The sequence below is a fragment of the Podarcis gaigeae genome (genome assembly GCF_964106915.1).
Source record: "Podarcis gaigeae genome assembly, chromosome: 13".
Lineage (NCBI taxonomy): Eukaryota > Metazoa > Chordata > Lepidosauria > Squamata > Lacertidae > Podarcis > Podarcis gaigeae.
Window position 1 is genome coordinate 8,232,724 of NC_139689.1, and position 22,291 is coordinate 8,255,014.

The 22,291-nt window shown below is 44.4% G+C and overlaps 2 gene segments (V, D, J or C); both read right to left on the minus strand.

The window, feature by feature from the left end:
* Nucleotides 1-357: 357 nt before the first annotated feature.
* LOC310829000 (immunoglobulin heavy constant mu-like) lies at nucleotides 358-13,258 on the minus strand. The segment is given in 5 exons: nucleotides 13,190-13,258; nucleotides 4,726-5,025; nucleotides 2,915-3,247; nucleotides 1,844-2,167; nucleotides 358-841 (listed from the first exon to the last, which is right to left on the minus strand).
* Nucleotides 13,259-16,576: 3,318 nt separating this feature from the next.
* On the minus strand, nucleotides 16,577-21,392 carry LOC310829090 (immunoglobulin heavy constant gamma 2B-like). The segment is given in 3 exons: nucleotides 21,180-21,392; nucleotides 19,365-19,501; nucleotides 16,577-18,273 (listed from the first exon to the last, which is right to left on the minus strand).
* Nucleotides 21,393-22,291: the final 899 nt, after the last annotated feature.

Consider the following 22,291-nt stretch of genomic DNA (forward strand, 5'->3'; position numbering starts at 1 on the left):
AGGGCAGGCAGTGTGGAGCAGTGAGCAGAGTGTTGGGACTCGGTGCGGGGAGATGTGTGTGAGGCTTGGCGAGTCAAGTCGCCACTTGGTAATGAAGATTCACTGGGGGGCCTGGGAAAAACCATGCTTCCTCAAGGCTGTTGTGAGGCTAGCTTGGCATTACCTGATATAGGAAGGCCTGGGCTCCTTGTTGGAAATAGGATACAACTGTGACAGTGATAAACACATTTTCCCTCTGCTGCCAACCTTAAACATTTGGCATTTGTTTTCGAGAGATTAATCTCATTTCCCCATTAATCCCCCCACAAGCCACTTTGTCTCCTGGAAGAGCCACAATAATAGATATCTATGACAGTCTTTGGATGAGTTCTTTTTTTTTATTCAGCCCTTGGATACATTTTTGCATGGAGATTTTTTACACAGGGTTGGTCTAACAATCTCAAGAGAAAAAAAAATCTGGGGCCATAGGGCGAGGGGATCACAATGCTGACTGAGGGCCGTTTTCATTTTTTACCCCGGGATTTCTCAATGGTCTTCTGAATGAACTTGAGGGCCAGACCTTCATGGACAACCATGCAGGAATAGGCATCACCTCTGTTCCAGTCTGCTTTGGGGACTTTCAGCTTGCTGAACAAGAAATATAAACCATCGCCATCACTGTAGACTGGGGTGCTGAGATAGTCAGCTTCAGGCAGAGGGTTCCCATTCTTGAGCCATTTCAGGGAGATGTCACTGGGCTTGAACCCTCTCACCAGGGCAGTGATGGAGACATAACGGCCATTAGACCTGAGCTCATCATCGTGGGGGCGGAAGAGATACACACCTGGAGCTTCTTTGGTTTCTTGTTATGCATAGGGAAACAGAAAGAGAAAAAGAAAATGACTATTCAGTTTAGGTCAAATTAGTGGAAACCATGTGGGGAGCTGGGGAACGGAGGAGATAAAAAGGCTTCTGTGCCAGGTATGGGCAACCTGTAGCCTCCCAGATACTGCTGAACTACAACTCCCATAATCCCTGGCCATTTGTTGATGGGAGCAGGGGTCCAACTACATCTGGAGAACCACAAGTTTCCCATCCTTGGCTTAGGGAAACATGGTTTGGGCTACGTGTCTTGAATGGTTCAGAAAACCCCCTGACATGTTGGGCTTCTCTGGTGAATGAACAAGACACACCACTAATGTGCCATTTAGAGAACATTCACATCACCCCTTTTCTCAGGTGTATACAGAAATTTCGTAGCACACAAGGACCCCCCAAACTGCCCTGAGACAGAATCAGGAGGCTGGTTCTCTGACGCTGCCTCTCCAGAGCTGTCACTCAAGCAGCTGCCTGTAGAGCAGATTAAAGGTGCGAAATGGGCCTCGGTTACAATGATGTTTATAACTGCATTGTACATAATAGCAACAATAGTCCATCTACGTCAGGACATGTTGCACAACTATTGTTATTAGTCAGATGGAAAGTTATCACATGGAATAGAGACTTCATTTTTATGGGGGTGGAAGCCAGTATGCTAGAGGCATCATTTCCCATGTGGTACAACTTTGGCACAAGTGTCAAATCATGCTATAGAAGTTTTTTAAAGCACTGCATGTGGGTTGAGGTGATGGTGGGACGGTTGTGGGGACCTTGAGCAACTATGCCCCCCTCAAACTACTTGCAACATGTTGAATTTTATTTTTTTTGCGTTGCCAGATCTCACTGCCCACACTGGTATCTTGTGTTTGTTCTAAATGGTGCTACATTGATATGCATTTCCAGTAATCTCTTTCCTGCTCAGGAGGTTGGAGGGAAAATAGGGACACCAGTTGCAGGGTGGAGAGCAGGCCTGCTTCCTGCTTACCTTTCTTCTTGCTAATCTCTCTTGTTTTCGGTTGAGGCAGGGATGGGTGTTGCACTGTGCAGATAAAAGTCTCCCCTGACAACCAGTCGCTTTCGGAAACGATCACAGAGCTGGATGCGGTGAAGGTGTTATTAACCTCCTCTCTCCATGCAAGTGGCTCAGGGGTTAGACTTCCTGCTGTCTGCCGTGACCAGGTCACTTCCAGTTCTTCCTCTTCGCTCTCTAAATTGACTATCATGCAGCTGAGTTTGGGTTGCTTATCCATGTAAAGGTCGTTGGGGCTTGGGGGTAGGATGAAAACTTTGAGGGGAGTTCCTGAGGAGTCTGGGAATGCAAAAAACCATGTCAAGTCCCACGTCTCCTCCCACCATTTCCCTCCCAGCCTGCTCACAGAATCTTATCCTGCTCTGCTTGCTTCTCTTTCAGAGTAGCTCTACAGCTAAGTCAGTCCAGGCTCCCCATTTGGCTCACCTGAGAGTTCCTGTCAGTCCCTTTCCTTCCCTTGAACAACTCCAGCACCTTCTACCATTGCTGAATAATCCCAGTTCTCTGTTGTTTTTGGAACTTGCACCCCTTTAACTAGTGTGTTTGCCCATTCCCCAGATTCCCCAATGGATCACTTTCAACACCAGTGTGCCATAGAGACATTTATAGCTGGTGGCACAAGTAATCAAGCCAAACTGACTCCAGCAGAAGAAGAGAAAGTGTTTTCTCAAATCCCTGACAAACATTTACTCTAAACTGGAGAAATCTGAGTGCGCGAAAAAGCCCACCTATCAACATTTTTCAAAGGAAAACTGGCTTGGTGCCCTCCTCTATGACACAGAGTCCTGCCTCCAGTTGGTTCAGTCTCTCAAGTTATAGATAAATGGAGGTAAAACCTCAGATAAACCAGTAGGGCAGAAGGTTGGAGAAAGCCATTCCAAATAGGAAAAGGACCATGATGGATGTATTTCTGGGTCATTCCACCATAAAATGGAAGTAGCCCCTTGCTCTTGGCCTTTCTGTTTTTCAGTCCATGCCCACTTCATCCGAACCTAACCAAGTCAGAACTGAGTCAAGAGTTCTTACCTTCACAGATCTTGGCTTTGCTTCTCACAGAAGTTTGGGTTGCTGTGTGGGACACCTGGCAGACGTAGACATTCCCATCTTCCCAGTCTGCTTGGCTAATGTTGACTGTGCTGATGGCACTGAAGGTGTACCCATGGGTGTCTTTCCAGGGCTGCTCAGTGAAAGAGGGTTGCGACATAGGTTTCTCACTCACCAGCCAATTTACCGTCACATTATTGGGGTAGAAGTTGGAGATAACGCACACCAACTCAATGGTGGCATCTTTGGAGCTAGCCTTGCAGGAGGAATGGAGCAAGCGGACCTTTGGGGCTATGGGATCTTTCTTTTCACAGGCTGGAAGAATAGGAAGTATAAGGTATCATGAATACCTGTATTTTAATGATGTACGGTGCACCTAACCACCTGTCTCATTTCCCCAAACTTAAATTCAGTTCTCCGCATGTCTACATTATTTAGTTGAGAACTAGCCAGGATTTTAGTACAAACTGTGCTTAATATTCATGTCTTATATGCAGTTTTGCTGAATAAATACACAATCTGGAAACAATTTTCCTGAACATAATACATTTGTGTGCACTGTTTTGGGGTGAATATATGTATTTTTTGTATATTTTTGCACACTTTTTGGGCAGGGGAACTGCATCACAAAATTCAGAGAACCACGAATTTAGGAGAATGGGCTTTCTGTTTGTGCATTATTCCAGGTAGTGTGAATTAGTTTGTATTGAAATGCAAACTGAACTGAATCACCCCCCAATTCCCTAAATGTGAGTGGCTTCTAATTCACCTGCCATTAGTTCCTTTGGTTCCTGTATTCACTTCCCTCTCTCCTTATGCTAGCCTTTCCCAGAGAAGGTAGAACAGCCTCACTCTCTGTGAATCAAGCTCATTCCTCTTTCTCCTCTGAATCCCTGCACTAAACCCACTTCTTTTCTTAAACATCAAATTTCACTTTGCTGCGCCCAGTGCCAAGGAGGACAGTGGAGGGCAGTTCCCTCTTCTGTTTCATTGTCGGTTCTAAGTAGGCCTAAGGACCACTAAGAGGGCTGGTAAACTATGTATAAACAGTTGAAATGAGATCGCATATGTTAAATGCACCATTCCTTTTGTTGTTGCTTTTTAAAATACTAATTTAAGAAAGTGTCCTTGTGTGTGTGTGTGTGTGTGTGTGTGTGTGTGTGTGTGTGTGCAGAACATCCTGTGTTGCTAATATTCTCATAAGAAAAATGAAGAGGGTGTTTTTGCTGAATTTTGACACCTATTGCTACAATCTGCCATGGTGCAACCTGACTTTCCCTAAATTTGAATCACTATTAACTGGATAATTCTAAATCCTTTCTTCCCACTGCTGTCTTGTCTATCACAGGCACATGTGGGGAACCTTTGGCTCTCCAGATGTTGTTGAAATATAACTCTCATAAGTAAGAATGGTCAATTGGGAGTCTTAGTTCAGCAAATCTGGAGGGCCAAGGATTCCCAACATCTGATCTCGCTGGGTTGTATCTATTGGTAGTCATACTTACAGCAGACCCACTGAAATTAATGGGTATGGCCGATTTAGGTTCCTTAATTTCAATGTGTGGGTCTACTCTTGATTAGAATTTGGTTGGATACAACCCACAATATTTGTGAGTGTTCTCTGTAGTGCTCAATGTGCTTCTGAGGATACAAAAGTCAGATGGTAGGACCAAAAATATTGCAATCATTATCCATTCCTTCACCCACACAATCCATATTTCATTTCTTTCTGCTCCACCCAACAAACACTGAAGGAGGAAGAAAACAGATAACAAAGGCTCAACCAGACTCACGTCCAATCCCTTTGTTGATTGTGGAGCTGGTAGCTGTATGTACAATATGGCATTGAAGCTTCTCTGATTCCCAAGTGCTGGTTGGGATGGTGAGCTGGCTGCTGAGGGTGTAGTGGCCACTGGATGAATCCAACAGAGCAGGGAAGGTCCGGATGTCAGACGAGGATCCTGAATTCCACTGTACTTTGACTGGTTCGGGAAAGTAGCCAGAGACCAGACAGCCCACGGTAACCTGGGAGGCAGTGGCGAGGTCTTGGCAACAGGGGGACAATGGGAAGACGACTGGGGCTGTGGGAGATGCTACAAATAAAGAAAAAGATGTGATGACAACCTGTTCCTTGGGCAAGTATTTGCGTCTCCTTGCCAAGAGTGGGAAACAAGATATTGTTCACTTCCATGCCAAGTGAATCTGGTGTTCAGTCCTGGTCAAAAGCTGTGAAGGCTACCTGGAATTATTGCATAATTTGACTTGCGGTTTCTTGTTATCCTAGGGACAAGGAAGCTGCTGAGAAGCATATTCAGCACCCTTATGCTATCTTCCAAGATTTGTTCCCAGGCACTGCCCAACCACTTTCAAGCTTATTTTCACAGTTGTGAGGTTTGAAAACCTTACAGTGCTGAGTTCTATGGAGAAAACACTCAGATCTGATTAACAACCATTGACAAAATTATCTGCCTTGGAGGACAAACCTATGCTGGACTAGAGCCTTGGCCTCATCCAACATAACTCTCCCTATGTTCTAAACTAATCCATTAAAAAGCCACTCATATACTCTCACACATGTAGAATACAACCACTAAACTCTAAGGCCGCACACACTTCCCAAAGGATTCTTCCCAGACTTCCCAAATGAATAATCCTCACTGAACGCAGTGGGTATTACTTCTGAGGAAACATGCATGGGATTTTACTATAATTTGACTTGACATCTATTTACAGTGCGATCCTATGAAGGCTCACTGTGAAGTATACCCCACAGAGTTAATTAGTTGACGCCAAGTGATTGTGCATAGCTTTGTGTCAAGGTAATATTTCTCCCCCTAAGCTAACATATGAAATTAAATATGGGAGACATTTTATTTTGTATTTCATGGGTGCCCAAGTGGGTGGGGTCCAGCCTGTGAGAAAAGGACATGCTTCTGTGGCAATGCGGAAGGATCAGTGGGACATTAGCGGGGGACAGGGGGGACTCAGAAGGGTGGGTTACAGGAAAGGGATGTGTTTCTGTGACCACTAGACCAGAAGGTGACTTTAATTCTGAAGAAGAATCTTGCATGGCTCAGTAGGCTTCTAAATTATAAACAGCTAGAGCCATCACACGAAAAAAATTACATAATTTTTACTTAGAGCCCCCCACCTTTTAAAACCTGTTCCTGTTCCAATGCCAGATGCTAGGAAATTTAGCAGACATGGAATTAAAATTGTGGCAAAAACATTAGCTGCTGCTGCTGCTCTGTGTGTGTGAGAGAGAGATAGAGAGAGAGATAGAGAGAAAGAGAGAGAGAGAGAGAGCGAGCGCACGTGCTAGCTTTTGAAAGTTTTACTGGGTGCATTTTGATTCTTATTTTAATTGTTGCTCCTTTAAAAAAGTTTTTAATGGCATTTTATTGTTTACTGCTACACTCCAACACCATACATTTAGGGGACATGATTTCTCCCAAAGGATCTTGGGAATAAGTTCATTAGGGGTGGCTGGAATTGTAGTTCTGTGAGCCCAGAGTTCCCAGAATTCTTTGGGTTAAGAGTGTGCTTTAAATGCATGGTGTGCATATACTCTCACTGAAGTCTTCTGAGCAGATAAAAGTAGTTTAATGTTTTTAATTAGTGTGCAGAAGGAGAAGAGAAGACACATACTTCAGTCACTGTGCTTGGTTTCAAAAGCACATTTCCTAGGATCATTTAGGCCTATAAATGAACTGCAGATGAAGATCCAGATATTTGTCCTAAGTAGCATTTTTACTACCATCAACCAGGTCTCAACATTCATGGCCTGTTTTAGCTCTGTTTTCTGTTTCACTTCCTCTTATTTCAGCACCATCTGTATCTGCCCAGATGTCCTGCATCCTGTTTACCACCCTCTTGCATTCAGTAAAAGGTAGAACAAATAGAAGCATTTAGAAGAAAAATGGAAAAACTGTTCAGCAGAATTTTTTTAAGAAGAAAAATGGAAAAAACAACAAGCAAACGGAGGTAGAGAACATTTGAACTGCACCAGCTGATGGCGATACTAAATACTATTACTAATACTAATAATAAATTGTACAATCAATTTCAATCTGTTCTATATTATTCTCAACGTTTTGAAGATTCCATGCAAGTTATCAACAACTGGAGTTTTACGGGCCCCAAATATCCCAGAAATAATGGTCTTTTGGGCAGCCCAGGAACCAGGGCCTTCCATATGTCGCTGGACTCCCAACTCCCATCAGCCCCAAAGGGCAGGGGTGATGGGAGATGTAGTCATCATTATCTGTAGGACCACAGGTGCCCCATTCTTGGCCTAGCATTTTCCTTCTAGTGCAGTCTTAGCCAGCCTAGTTTCCGCCAAATGTTTTGGACAACAACTTCCATCAGCAGGGCATAAATTCAGCAGGTGAAGTTTTCCCCACAGCATGCAGATGCAGCAATGATGTAGCTGCACTAATGAAAGGAGCTTCGTATTTTCTCTTACTGTTTGCCATTTTAGTCACACCCAAGCTATACATTTAAAGCATATGACTTCCCCCAAAGAATCCCGGGAACTTGGATTCAATTCTGTGAACCACCTGATAACTCCCCACTTGAATTGTTAGGCTCAGCCGATTTTTCCCCAGCTGCAGAGCCCTGTAAAAAAAGTTGGCTATTGACCATAGTTTTCTGGCTGACTCATACCTGGCACTCCATAATACTCACACATGGCTCCTTCAGTTCATTGCAACTCTTATTCCCTGTTCTAGTCCCTTTGATGGCTCCCCACTTGACCTATCAGGCTCAGCTGAGTTTTGTACAAAAGAGTTTGATTAAGTCTGCTTAAAAAGGAAAGCTGAGATGTGTGTGTGTGTGTGTGTGAGGAGGTTAACAAGCCAGGGGTCTGTCTTTGTAACAATCAGTCAATCTGCAGGCATTACTGATTTTTTGCCAATTAGGTGGCTGTTAAACAACAGCAAACCAAGTCCCCCCCCCCCCCATTGGTTGGAAACCCCCTCCTTGTTAGTATTAACTTTATATTCTTATTAGCCTTATATTATTAACCCACACAACCTAAAGTTAGAAATGAACTTCTCAATAGGGTAAACATTGGCTTAAACTAAATATTGGGCTTTTTCCTGCCCACATTTCAATGTACAGAAAGCACAGAGCAACGACAGCAGGCCTTTTCTGCCCCCTCTTTGCACTGCTTGTGTCCCACAGTTGAAAACCACCTTTCCTTTCTCCCTGGGGTTGGCACATTTTTTTTTTTTTTTGGTCTCTAAAGCCTGACACACACAAAGCACAATTTAGCAGGAGGAAAATTTGATGCCAGGATACACTTTCATTGCAGAATTTCTGTGCCTCTCAGACTACTGTTACAGGTACAGAAGTAGAGTCAGAAAAGCAGGTGGCAACCCTAAACCCCACCAGTCCTTTGCCCTCCTGCTGGCCAGATCCTCACTCCCTGTCAGCATTGCCCCTGCCAAGTCTCCTTGCCAATGAAAATCCCCCCTGCTGAAATCCCCTTTTCTAGGCAATCATAAACAGCGCAAGAGCCCTGCCTCTTTTGCACCTGGCCACTTGAGGATTGATTGATTGATTGCATTTCTATCCCACCTTTCCTCCAGCAAGCTCACGGTGGCGTACATAGTTCTGATCCCCATTTTATCCTCTCAACAACCCTGTGAAATAGGTCCAGTTACAGATAGGTAGCCGTGTTGGTCTGCCATAGTCAAAACAAAAAAAATTCCTTCCAGTAGGACCTTAAAGACCAACTAAGTTAGTTCTTGGTATGAGCTTTCATGTGCATGCACACTTCTTCTTATCTGAAGAAGTGTGCATGCACACGAAAGCTCATACCAAGAACTAACTTAGTTGGTCTTTAAGGTGCTACTGGAAGGAATTTTTTTTTTTTTTTGCCTGTGAAATAGGCTGAGAGTGAGTGACTGGCTCAAGGTCACCCAATGAGCTTCATGGCTGAGTGGAGATTTGAACCCTGGTCACCGAGGTCCTAGCAAGACACCCTAACCACTACACAACACTGCCTCTCACTGAGGAGTCTCATCAACCCACATCCCTCTCAACTCCATTTTCATGGCTTCTCAGTGTGGCTTTCAGAGCTGGCCCTAGAACCCAGAAATTCTGGTTCCCAGCTCACTTGGCAATAACTCATTGGAGCAGAGGCCAGACAGTCTGGCTTGTCTGTGCCCAGCCAGCTGATCTGCTGTCCTCCACTTTATTTCTTCTCTACCAGTTTGCACTAGGACCCTGGAGTCCTGGCTTGCACACCCTCCCTCAACCCTCCAGCTCTCAGCCATCTTTTAGAACTCAGGAACGCTTCTTAGGAGAACTCTCCTCTTCCCAAGGCAAACCTACTCTGCTGGCTAACCTTCCCTGCAAATGTCGCAGATAGAAAGCAGGAACCCAAACAAACTTTGTACTCCATTTCCCTTGAAGGTGTGGAAGGGACTTCTCTCTGAGCTGAAGCATCCCCACTTTCTGTGCAATGGTTGGTCGAGTCCTTAGGAGCACTCTAAGCCATTAAATCCCCCCCTTCCTACTAAGATGTGCTCTGAACATCTGAACCATCTGCCTAAAAAGAGCTGCCAAAAACTTTGCTTCCAGTAAGCTGCCTTGCTCTAAACCATTAGGCAATGCTGGTGCTTTGTAACCCATTGCAACCTAGTTGGTTCAGGGAATCTCTACTTACAACCGGGAAAGAAACAATGGAGAACCACTGCCAGTCGGTTTAGATAGCCCTGGACTAGGTGGACCAATGACCTGACTCAGTATAAAACAGCTTCCTGTGTTCACATAAGAGCTTAGGCGGAGTCCCAATTCCCTGCACACACAAAACACGCTCCTTGCAAAGCTTGGGCTTCCTTTTATTCTAGACTGCCATAGCTAACTTTCCTTCTGACCCACAGTGGCTGGGTCTCAACACCCCACTGCTATGGCTTTCTAGGGCCCTTCAAACACAACATAGGAAGCATGCTCCTGGACTGGGCCAATGGTCCATCTAGTGCATCATCCCATTCTCACAGTGGGCAACCAGATGCTCATGGAAACCCCACAGACAGGACCTAAGCGCAACAGTGCTCTCCCCACTTGTGAGTGCCCAGCAACTGGCATTCAGAGCCATGCTGCCTCTGACAAGCTACAGACAAGCCTTCTGGAAATGTCCCCTTCCTGCTTTATAACTCAGGAAACCTGACTTAGATAGGGATGGAGCTTGAAAATTCTGGGTCAAAGCAAAGTCCTTCACACCCTCGCCCAGAGCTGAGGACAGAACCCAGGAGCCCTGGCTCTCACCTGCTCCAGCTTACCTTTCCTTTCCAAAGCTGGGGCTTCAAATTTGTTGCTCCACACCCCTCCATGGGCACAGGAGCCAATCCTACTCCTGCTTAAATGCATCCCAGTCCTGCTGTTGCTCTAAACCACTTGGCAACACTACCCTCCCCAAGCTAAAACAAGATTGTTTCCCCTACCTGTTTTCCTGGGAGTAGGAATAAGTCAGCTATGGAGAGTTTAGGCTTTCAGAAGTGCCCTAAGAAGAGTTCTGTCCCACTCCTCAGTTCACTCCAGCCAGAATCCAGGGGTCCTGCCTGCCTCAGCTCTGACAATGCTTGGGAAGGGGTCTTTCTCTTCCAAAGGGCACCCCCCGACTTTTGGAGCAGAGAGCAGGACCCAGGAGCCTCGGCTCCTCAGAGCCCTCATTCTTCAACCTTCTGGTTCCTTGTTTGCACTTGCTGTTTTGGAGTTAGCCCAGGGCTGCTTCCAAAGACTTGGGAAACATTGCTCCCTGGTGACTTCCCTAAAGCCAGCTACTCATGCTGGGGGACAAGCAGTTGCCCAGCTGAGCACCAGGCTGGCTGAGGTAGAGAGCCTTTTTCTCCAAGCCAGATTCCCCGAAGCCTATAGCTGAGCCACATGAATCTTTCAGTTTAAAATCATTCTTCCAGATATCCCTCCCGGTTTCCCCTCCAGGAAGCTACCTTGAAGCATACTGCAAAGGTTGGTGGCCAGGATTCTCACAGCTGAGTATCAGTTTCCAGGCAAGCTTTCAGGTAGCCTTCTCACTGCCTTCCCACTTCACTGAAGCCTGGGACTCTGCTGGGAGGTCAGAAATCTTTCTGCTGAGCATCATGCTTGCAAAAGACTTTCTGGTATCCCCCTGGCTTGCTGACAGCTTTGTGAAGTCAGTTGCTCACCTGGGAGGGCAGGAATGTCCCAGCTGAGCTCAGGCACCTAACCTGCCCCAGGTCAGGTTTCTCAAAGCTGAAAATCCCAACTAAGCACCAGGCTTAGGGCAGCTTTTTGTGTAGCTCAGCGAAGCCTGCTGTGCTCATATCGATTGGTTAGATTAGATAAATTTATTGTCATTGTCCGTATATACACAGTATACACAACAACGAAAATCAAACACCCGAGACCGGATTCACATACACATTCGCACGTATCTCCAACACTCTCATCCTATGCAGACATAATCTATTAGAACATAACATAATCCAGAATATAACATAACCTATTTGAAGCATAGCATAACCTAGCATATAGCATATAGGAGGTCAGGCAAGCCCCTTCCACTCTGGCAGCTTCTTGGAAACCTGACACTTATCGGGGGAACTTGGCAATCTCCTAGCTGAATGTTAGGCTTGGGGCTGACTTTCAGATATCTCCTGTACTCCCTGCCAGCTTCCTTGAAAACTGGTACTCATCTGGGAGGATGGGGTGGCAACAGTGCACCTGAACACCCAACTCCAAGAAGACTTCCAGGGTCCTTTTGCTCATCAACAGATTCTTACATGCATCCTGCTCAGCTAGGAGGGGAAGAATTTTCTTTATAATTGTTAGCCTTCTGGAAAGGTTGCTACCTTTCTCTCCGATGGCTACACGGAACATTATGCTCACCCAGGAAGTGAAAAACCTCCCAAATGGAAGGATAAGTCTGGGGAAAGCTTTTAAAGTAGCCCACTTTTTCTGTCTCAGATTAATTGAAGCTCACCTACTCCACACTATTAAAAAATTCCTTCCAGTTGCATCTTAGAGACCAACTAAGTTTGTTATTGGTACGAGCTTTTCGTGTGCATGCACACAAAAGCTCATACCAATCACAAACTTACTTGGTCTCTAAGGTGCTACTGGAAGGAATTTTTTTTATTTTGTTTCGACTATGGCAGACCAACACGGCTACCTACCTGTAACTACTCCACACTAACTTTGTTGAAGCAAGCCGCTGTTTTGCCAGGGAATCGGAGATCTCTTGACTGGGATAGCTTGGTTGGTTAGAGCGTGGTGCTGACAACACCAAGGTTGCAGGTTTGATCCTCGTATGGGACAGCTGCATATTCCAACACGATCCTCAGGGTCCCTTCCAACTCTACAGTTCTATGATTCTATGAACCAGGCTTGGTCCAGGCTTTCAGGTGAAGCTCTTTCCACCTCACAAGAGCTTCCATAAGGTTAAATGTGTAATGGAGAGGAGGCAAGCACTTAGGGTAGGGCAAGATGGCAAATAACTCCATCTGAGAAGGCCTCTTGCTCTGAGCTTGCCTCAGTACTTGGATCAGGTTCATCTGCTCTCACTGAAGCATTCACATGCCAAGTTTCTGGTAAGTAAACCAGACACTCCTTGCTTATCTCCAGGGAAGCTGATGGGATGGATCTAGGCTACCCTTTCCGCCTGCTCCAACTGACTGACATTAAGCTGGTGCCTGATTTGGAGATGCCCAGCTGGAGGGTGGAGGCAAGCAAGCCTTACGGTTCAGTCTCAGCTGGGAGGCCTGAATATCAATACAAGACACCTAAAACACAAATATTTATTTATCATGTTTATACCTTACATTTTATCCGAGTTTGGAAGCCCACTGAGAAATGCTAGTCCACGTTCCTAGGCTTGTTTTCAGTCACACTGTGCCTGGAGACAGGGATTGATTTCGGAAATTCCCTTCCTCTGGCTTATCTATGTTTCGATCTTTCCAGAGCCCCAAAGTATTATTGATTGAGTTATAATGCTACTTACCTGCCCCTCACCTTAAGGTCCCAATGCAGGTGAAAACAAAAAGATACGCACTTCTAAAACAGATAAAACCATTACAATGATAAAACAGGTAAGGCAAAAACATCAAGCAAAATGGAACAATATAAATCCCACAAAAAGGTGAGTCATAGAACCATAGAATTGTAGAGTTGGGTCCCTCAAAACAAAATACTTTAAGTGTAAGGATGCTGGATGTATTTCTGTGCGGAGCGAGTTCCAAAATACACATAATCAAACCTTTTCTTACTCACCCAACCAAAGTCTGGAGCTGATTGAAGCAAGTGGTCCTTTGCTACTGACCTGCCACCTGTTTCCCTTTGGATGTCATTTCTGTTCTAATGGGGGCTTCAGAGATTTTTCCCCTAATCATGCTCTCAGAAAAGAAGCCAAAAAAAGAAATTACAGTTATGACGTCCTTGGAGCTGACATGAAGTTCTGAAATATTTTTTTAAGCATGGTTGAGTGAGGCCTAGGGGCTATAATTGGGATCCAAAACTGGTCATATGAAACATTCATCCGCACACAACTTCCCCTCCCCACCCCCAGTTGTTTGTGTTGACTTGTTGACTTGTTTTCAAAATCCAGGCATTTATTTCCTGAGATACATATGGCTGTGAAATAGCAAAAACTGATGCAGTTAACCTTGCCAAGGAAAAGCTCCAGCCATTTGTTTTCACTTACTTACCTAAATCTTAATTAATTAAGGACCTATTAATTATCAGTTAATTAAACTTAATCATGTTTTTCTCTATGCTGCAATGAGCTAGGCCATGGTTTGGCTTAATCTTACGCGCGAACCATCTTGCTTTATAAGATATAAAGATATTAAACAATGAAACTTTTGCCTACACACAACTTCCCTTTCTCCCCGCTCTTATTTGTTTGTGTTGACTTATTTTCTTGTTTTCAAAATCCAGACTTTCAGTTGCTATGAAGTAGCAAAATTTGGAGTTAACCTGGCCAAGGAAAAGAATTCCAACCATTTGTTTCTACTTACTAACATGCTTCATAATTAAACCAATCATTTATTAGTTACCAGTTAATTAAATTTAGCACCTTTCTCACCGTCACTGATTGTGCCTCTTTCTCAGTAGCTGTCACTAAGAACCACTGCTACACAGGCTTGCGGCATCATAACAAAGCAAGGCCTACAACTCTGCCACAGAGGTTGTTTAACATTTCTTCATTATAAACATATATGCAGAGCTTTGTCACTGAGTCAAAAATATCCCCCATTATTGCTTTGCAACCAAAGCGTGTTCTCCTTCATGGAAAGCATGTGTTGCGGTGGGGGCCGCCAGGACACTCCAAAGTTGGGGGCGGGCTAATTGATCGTTGGCCACTGATGTGATTGGGGCTTCCTTTGTTGTTGGGATGAAGTTAATGTTGCCATTTGTTGATTGACAGCCAGAAATGCTAAAACTCCTTGCACGAGGCTAGGGCTTCCTCTTTTCGCCCGTGCATCGGATTGCCCGTCCCCCCTCCCTAGAATTAGGGTTGTTCGCTTTGACCTTGCTATGCCTGTCATGGGGTCATCTGCCGTTGGGGCAGGGGCCTGGTAGGAATTTTGTTCATCTGGCTGATTGGCTGGGCCATTTGGTTTTTGCCTACTGCGTAGCAAATCGTCATAACTTGTAAGGTTGCGGTTAGGCATTGGTTTATGGTTTGGTTAGTTGAGGGGCATGGATTGGCTGTGCCTGCCCCTCTAATGCTGCTGCTGCTGCAAGGGATTCCGTTAAAGGAATCAGGAGCTAACTATTGCTTGTCCACTCTGTCAAGGGGGCTCGGGCCATAGCAATGAGCTCCTGGTTGCATTTGGGGAGGGCTGAGGGCAGGTTCCCTGCTCTGACGCTACCCCCAAGTGTATTCCCCTATTCTGACTTCATGCGGAATGCCAGTCTGTCCCCCATGGTGGGGGCAGATAGTCACAACCAATGCCTAAGCAACCACTCACCTTTTTTGTATTTTAAAAAAGTTGTGGCCAAAATTATGCCAAAAACCTTAAACAAAAATTCTGTATGATGTGTGAGTTATTGGGGTGGCCCTGGGGACCTTGACACGCAATGGGAGTTGCATGTGTTTTACGTGCTCTGTGGTGTTCTGTGGTAGCAGTCTTCTGCCTTCCAGATGTTGCTGGATTGCAACTCCTATCACCCTTCGTATGCTGGCTTGGGATGATGGAAAATGCCAGTCAGTAAAGAGAGGGCTGTGGGGTTTTATTTGGAAGTCTCTGATGGGATTAAAAACCCCCACACGTTTTAAAACCAGCTTTCTTTAACCTGGTGCCATCCAGTTGGTTTTGGCACCTGTGGAAAGTATGGAAACTTCCTGGTAGTTGTGAATATATGGAATGATATCCCTTAAATAGTAACTAGGTAATTGGCACTTGGCAGAATACAATCTTCCTTTGGGGCATTTTTGAGGGCTCAAAGGACACTGATTCCTACCACTGCGTCGGTGGGACTAGAAACTGAGAAATGCAAAGAGTGATAGCAGAGAAATGCTCAAGCTAAGTTTGTTTCCTGAAGCTGAATACAGTGGTACCTCGGGTTAAGTACTTAATTCGTTCTGGAGGGCAGTTCTTAACCTGAAACTATTCTTAACCTGAAGCACCACTTTAGCTAATGGGGCCTCCCGCTGCTGCCGGCCACCACTGCACAATTTCTGTTCTCATCCTGAAGCAAAGTTCTTAACCCGAGGTACTATTTCTGGGTTAGCGGAGTCTGTAACTTGAAGCGTATGTAACCTGAAGCCTATGTAACCTGAGGTACCACTGTATTATAGTTTTACTCCCTTTGCATTGTCCCAAATGATCACCAAGTGTTCTGCAGATGAGGGCCGCCTGCAGAGACAATTTTAGAAGAAGAAGAAGAAGAGTTTGGATTTGATATCCCGCCTTTCACTCCCTTTAAGGAGTCTCAAAGCAGCTAACATTCTCCTTTCCCTTCCTCCCCCACAACAAACACTCTGTGAGGTGAGTGGGGCTGAGAGACTTCAGAGAAGTGTGACTGGCCCAAGGTCACCCAACAGCTGCAGGTGGAGGAGCGGAGACGCGAACCCGGTTACCCAGGATTATGAGACTACCGCTCTTAACCACTACACCACACTGGCTCTCAGTTGGAGATTCATTCCATATGATATAAAAATGGGCCATTTGTGAGGTCATATCTATGCTTTGGACTTTCTTTCCATTACATATTATGATAGGGCACCCAAGGGCTTTCTTCTTTCAATAAGCCTTTTAAGTAGAAAGGTTTATCCCAGGCTTCATGTGTATTGGAAATATCCCATCAGGTGAAACAAATCATGGGTTTGTTTTCTTTTTGCACCACAACAGGAGCCTGTCAAGGCTTCATCCCAGTAGTAAAGGTGGCATAAATTTACAAAACAAGAGTGAAGGCTTCTAAAAACATCTTTCTCTCCTCTAGTATCTGGCTTCCTCTGAGTCATGGATGAGCCTGAAGGGCCAAAGGGGTTTAGGGAAAAGGTGAGCTTTGAGAAAGCCTTTGAAGGAACAGATAGAAGTGGCTCTGTGTAGGAGTCCAGGAAATCCAAGATGTAAGTAAAGGGTGAGGATGTCATTGAAATTCTACTCAATATGATCCAGAGCAGAACTCTGACGCATAGTTAGCAGAGCAAAACCTTAAACACGTTGCAGGATTCACAAAAAAATGGACCAGAGACGATGAATATTTCATCCAGCAGAGCTTTACTGCTACTGAAGGCAAATGAGTGAAATGGTCACAAATCCAATATATTCAGACTTGGCACTGACCATAAGAAATCCAGTTGCAGCAGACTTGACTTAAACTTACAATAACTTGTAATAAGTCTAAGCCTTAACACTAAACATATGTACAGAACCCCATACTGTACTAGGAGAAAAAGAGATAGAAAGTGAAAGTGAAACCTAGGCTCCTCCTGGTCTATTTTTATAGTCAGCATGACCCTGACAGAAAGAGATAAGAGAACCAGTTTAAGCCAGCTATACTCAAGCTATACTGACCCCGGCTTTGGCCGGGGAGGGCGGGATATAAATAAATAAATAAATTATTATTATTATTATTATTATTATTATTATTATTATTATTATTACTATTATTATCTGAAGGTATAAGCCAATCATCATGAACCTTCTGCTTGCTTCTTTCACACAGAGAAGCTTCCAGAACCCTCTTGAATTAATTAGAATAGGAAAGATCTCTACACATCAGATCAATACTTTCTGCACTAAGAAATGCAAACTGGCAGAGGAAACTATGGTCCTCCAGAGGTTGTTGGACTACAAAACCCATCATCCTCGACCATTTGTTATTTTGGCTGTTACTGCTGGGTCCAATGGCACCTGGAGTCTTCAGGTTCCTCTGCCACTGATTTTATGGGAATGAAGGACAACAGGCAGAATTTTCAAAAGAGGATGAAATTCCTTCCCGAAAGTATGTGAAGGGGAACAAAAACAAGCAAAAACCTTCAGAAGACAATTTTCTTTATTTGTGTTTTTATTATTGTCTAGTAAATATATTTATGACCACAAAACATGCACTACAGTATATGAAAATAGCAGAAATGTCCTCAGTGCTAGTCGCGGGTCTCATGAAGATCACAGTAGTAGTAGGTGGGTCATAAAATTGGTTTGTTTAAGTACACAGAAAGAGTTATAGGGTGTTTATTTACTGTACATAAGTGGATCTGACTATAATAGAACAGGTCAGAGACTCTCATGGCTTCCTGAGGCTGGAAGCCTGCTAGTGAAGCAGGGACATTGGATGAGCAGGCACAGCATAGGATTTCAAATGGGGTGGAGAGGAGGCCTGAAGCTCTGAAATGGGGAGGTTGCAGTGGAAGTAAGGACTGAAGGTACTCAGTGTAGCTCAAGACACAAAGGCTGAAGTCCTATGCACACTGAGTTCATCCCATTGAATTCAGTAGGATTTACTTTTAAGTCGACATGCCAAAGCACCTTTCTCAAGGCCTGTGTGTCTGCCTTGGGTGGGAGAACTGGTTCCGCTCTCCTTGACTGTGGAAATCAGATATTTAGGGAGTGCAGTGCTCTAGGCTTTAGCAAAATTGCCTCTCTCACATGACAAGTCCCTGAGTGGGCAGGGCTTCATATCTACTTGCCAGGGAAGAACGTGGACTGTTAGAGAGAAACTTAAGGTGTTTATACTGGAGATGGAGTCCTGTCTCCAGCCAGTGACTTCTTCTTTGCACTTCCCAAGGTGTAGGGCAAGCTCCCAGGAAGATGCTTCTAGGCCACTCGTTGGATCACATTCTTATAGTCAGGGCCTGGTGGCTGCTTCTTCAGCTGCAGCATCCTAGAGAAGAGCCATTTTACCTGTGGGAAGGAGTGAGGGTGGGGATAAAGAAAGACGTAGGACATGCATGAGCATGGAAGAATAAAAATATGCAAATTCTGTTTATTATTAGTGACCAATCAGATGCCTCCATTGGAACCCTCAAAGCAGGACTTGAAGGTGCTATACTCACAAGTTGTTCTAGGAGGCATCCTGCCTTCAACAATGGAAGTAAAACATTGTCCTTGTGGGTATTAGTCGGTCTTAACCTTATCCATTAGTTAATCTAACCCTCTTTTAAAGCTTTCCAAGCTGAATGGCCAACATTGCCTCTTGTGGGAGCAAATTCTATCGTTTAACTATGAAGAAGTACGTCCTTTCGGCAATGTATAATAAAATCTTTCCTTGTCATCTTTTCCCCATCCTCCGATTCCTCAACTTGTCTTGCCAACCAACAAGTCAAATCTTTTTCTTCATCCATCCTTCTGATTTTAATGGACTGTTTGACACAGTGTAAAGGTATATGCTAAGTCCTCCACAGAACCATTCACTAATTTACGATAAACAGTACAAATATTTCAGCCTTATCCTAGGACCCTCGTACCCACGAGACCGCCTCTCCTGGTATGCCCCACGGAGGACTTTAAGGTCCACAAATAACAACACTTTGGAGGTCCTGAGCTGCAAGGTGGTTAGATTGGTCTCAGGTAGGGCTAGGGTCTTTTCAGTACTGGCCCCGACTTGGTGGAACACTCTTTCACAGAGACCAGGGCCCTGCGGGATTTGACATCTTTCCGCAGGGCCTGCAAGATGGAGCTGTTCCGCCTGGCCCTTATGTTTCCCTCCCCTTATGGTTTTGATTTATGGGCTACTACTAAAATGAGGCTGCATTTCAATTGGATTTTAACCAGCATTCTACCCCTTATTTTAATTATTTTTTTTTCCTATTATGTTTTATTGTAATTTTATTGGTGTTAGCCGCCCTGAGCCCGGTTCTGGTTGGGGAGGGCTGGGTATAAAAAAAATTAAAAAATTATTTATTATTATTATTTTGTCTCTCCCCCCCCCCATCTCTGCAGTGTTTATGTAAGATGCAAGTGTAGATATGTAGTATCACTTTTCCTCTACTCACTTTGAACATTGTCACGGTGGCACTATAGCAAACACTGAGGATGAAGAGAAGGAAGAAAACAAAGATGGTCACCCACAAGTTGTCCAGTTCCTCCTTTTTCTCATCACTATAATCAACATCTGTTGTCACAGTCGTCTCTGTGAGGGGAGAAAGAGACGTCATTTCTAGTGTTCAACATAAAATATCCCATAACTTCAGCCGTTCCTTCACCCACCACTCAAATTTCTTCATGCTGCAAGAATCCAAAGGCATCTGTTCCTAAATTTGACTGTCATTGTAGTAATTGCAATTGCAGGTAGGGATGTAGGAAACCCAAATGGTAGGAATTCTGTCACGGTTCAATTCCACTATGACAATTCCTTACTTAAAGCCAGGCTATGGGTTGCCATTTAAAAATTCACATTGCCCAGTGGATTCTATCTGCTACCATTTGTCCTGCCCTTAATGATATAAATAGAATTATGCTGAATCATGGGTTCTGTACTACTATTAAAAAGGTAAAGGGACCCCTGACCATTAGGTCCAGTCGTGGCCGACTCTGGGGTTGTGGCACTCATCTCGCTTTATTGGCCAAGGGAGCCGGCGTACAGGTCATGTGGCCAGCATGCCTAAGCTGCTTCTGGCGAACCAGAGCAGCACACGGAAATGCCGTTTACCTTCCCGCCGGAGCGGTAACTATTTATCTACTTGCACTTTGATGTGCTTTCGAACTGCTAGGTTGGCAGGAGCAGGGACTGAGCAACGGGAGCTCACCCCGTCGCGGGGATTCGAACCCCCGACTTTCTGATTGGCAAGTCCTAGGCTCTGTGGTTTAACCCATAGTGCCACCCACATACTACCATTACTATTATTCCTCCTTTTTCTTCCAGTCTAACACAGACTACAGAATCCATTATACACAAACTGCACACCTGCAAGATCATCTATGGCTTCTATAACAATTAATATTATCTAAATTTTGCAATAGTGGCTTGGTGTAGGATCTTTGGGAACCCTCTCTCTTCTCCCCGTGTAATGTTTGTCCTACAGAGTAACTTCACTCTGTTGGGAGAGCTCTCTCTCTCTCCTTTCCTGGCACTTTGCCTAAAAGACCAGTTCATCCAATTCTTATCAGCTTGTTTCTGATAAACTTGTTGTGCAATGTGGTCTACAAAGGCCACACAGTGAGCTTCATGGTTGAGGAGGGATTTGAATCTGGAGTTCTAAGCACCAAACCAAACGCTAAGCAGACCACCTACTAACACTGAAGCAAGGAGTAACCAGGGAGTAAGTGTGGGCAGGAAGTTGGTATGTGTTCGTTTCATATGTAGAGAGCTGAGGCCGCACCCTAGCAGCATAACTGGACAAATACCTGCTCCTGCTTAAATAAGGGGTCTCTTCTAATTCTGATGAGAGAGGTAGGACATTCTGGAATGTCTTCTGTTACTCCCTTCCTTTGTTTCACTGGACGCAAACACTTTTATCTAATACTGGGTTAACTGGGTTTCCGTTAAGTTCCCAGTACCACAATTTTTGATCCACCATCTTCAAAAACTGACAAGAAGTGCCAGTATGTCAAATATCTGTTGGCTCTGATGTTGGCTCTATCCATTTATATGAATGTGCATATAAATTTGCATTTTTCTTTGCATGAGGGCTTGTGTTTGTCTCTACAGTGGTACCTTGGTTCTTGAATGTAATCTGTTCCAGAAGTCCATTTGACTTCCAAAAAACCAAGGTGCAGCTTCCGATTGGTGCAGGCGCCCCAGAAACAATAGCTGACAGCTGCACTGGATGTTCGGCTTCCGAAGAACGTTCAAAAACCGGAACACTTACTTCTGGGTTTTCGATGTTTGGGAGCTGATTTGTTCATCAACTAAGCCGTTTGAGAACCAGTATTCCACTGTACATTCATTGCTGTCCTTTGCTTGTGGCAGTGATCTCTTCCATCTATTCTATTGAACTCCTGCCTGCTCACGTCTCCATCCTTCCAGTGTTATCAGCAGGGAAATTCTTACACAAGCCGAGAGAAAAATGGGAGTCTTGCAGCATAACTTAGAGCAGGAACAACTGAGTGGAGACCTTGGCACTTGTAGTTTCCAAAAGCAGGAATATCTGGGCTCAAGTGTGCTTAGACAGTTGATTTTCTTCTGTCATTGATTTTCAAGATCATCATCCAAAATGTGAAACTTGGAGTCAGCTCATCATTTTTTGTGTTTGATTGGGTAGTTATGAGGGGATCTCTTTGGAGAACATATCCCCACTCTGCAGCTTTGGGCACTGCCATGCACACCATGCAAACTCCTTCCCTAACATATCTCTCTCATATCCTCACCTGACAAAGTACAGTGGTACCTTGGTTGTCGGAGATTTCTGCAGTCAATTGGGAGCCATGGAAGCCACGTCAGACGTTCAGCTTCTGAAAAATGTTCGCAAACTGGAACACTCACTTCCAGGTTTGCAGTGTTCAGGAGCCGATTTGTTCAGGAGCCAAGCTGTTCGACAACCAAGGTACCACTGTATGACTAATCCAGTCACGTGGCCTGAATATTTTGAGAATCTTTCATGGCCCCTCGTCCATCTGATCTATGAACCCATCTATCCAGGCTTGGCTCAGTTTGCTCGCCCATCTCATTCATATTTAGAGTCAAACTAGGTTTATTATCACTATTACTATTACTGTTATTGTTATTGTTATTATTATATTAATTTATTTATATCATGCCTTTCCCCCAGGCTTGAACTCAAGGCAACTTGCGCAATTTAAAACAACATCGATAAAACACAATGTTAGGTTAAATGTGTTATTTGAATTTGACATATTTCTGTTTTTAAGTAGTAGATAGCCACTTTGAGGGTCAAGTTTTGTTAAGGACCCTGGTGCAAAGGGAGGTAATTTTATATGCAGTCCTGATGAACATTATCATTCCTTGTGGCTGTAATTTGCC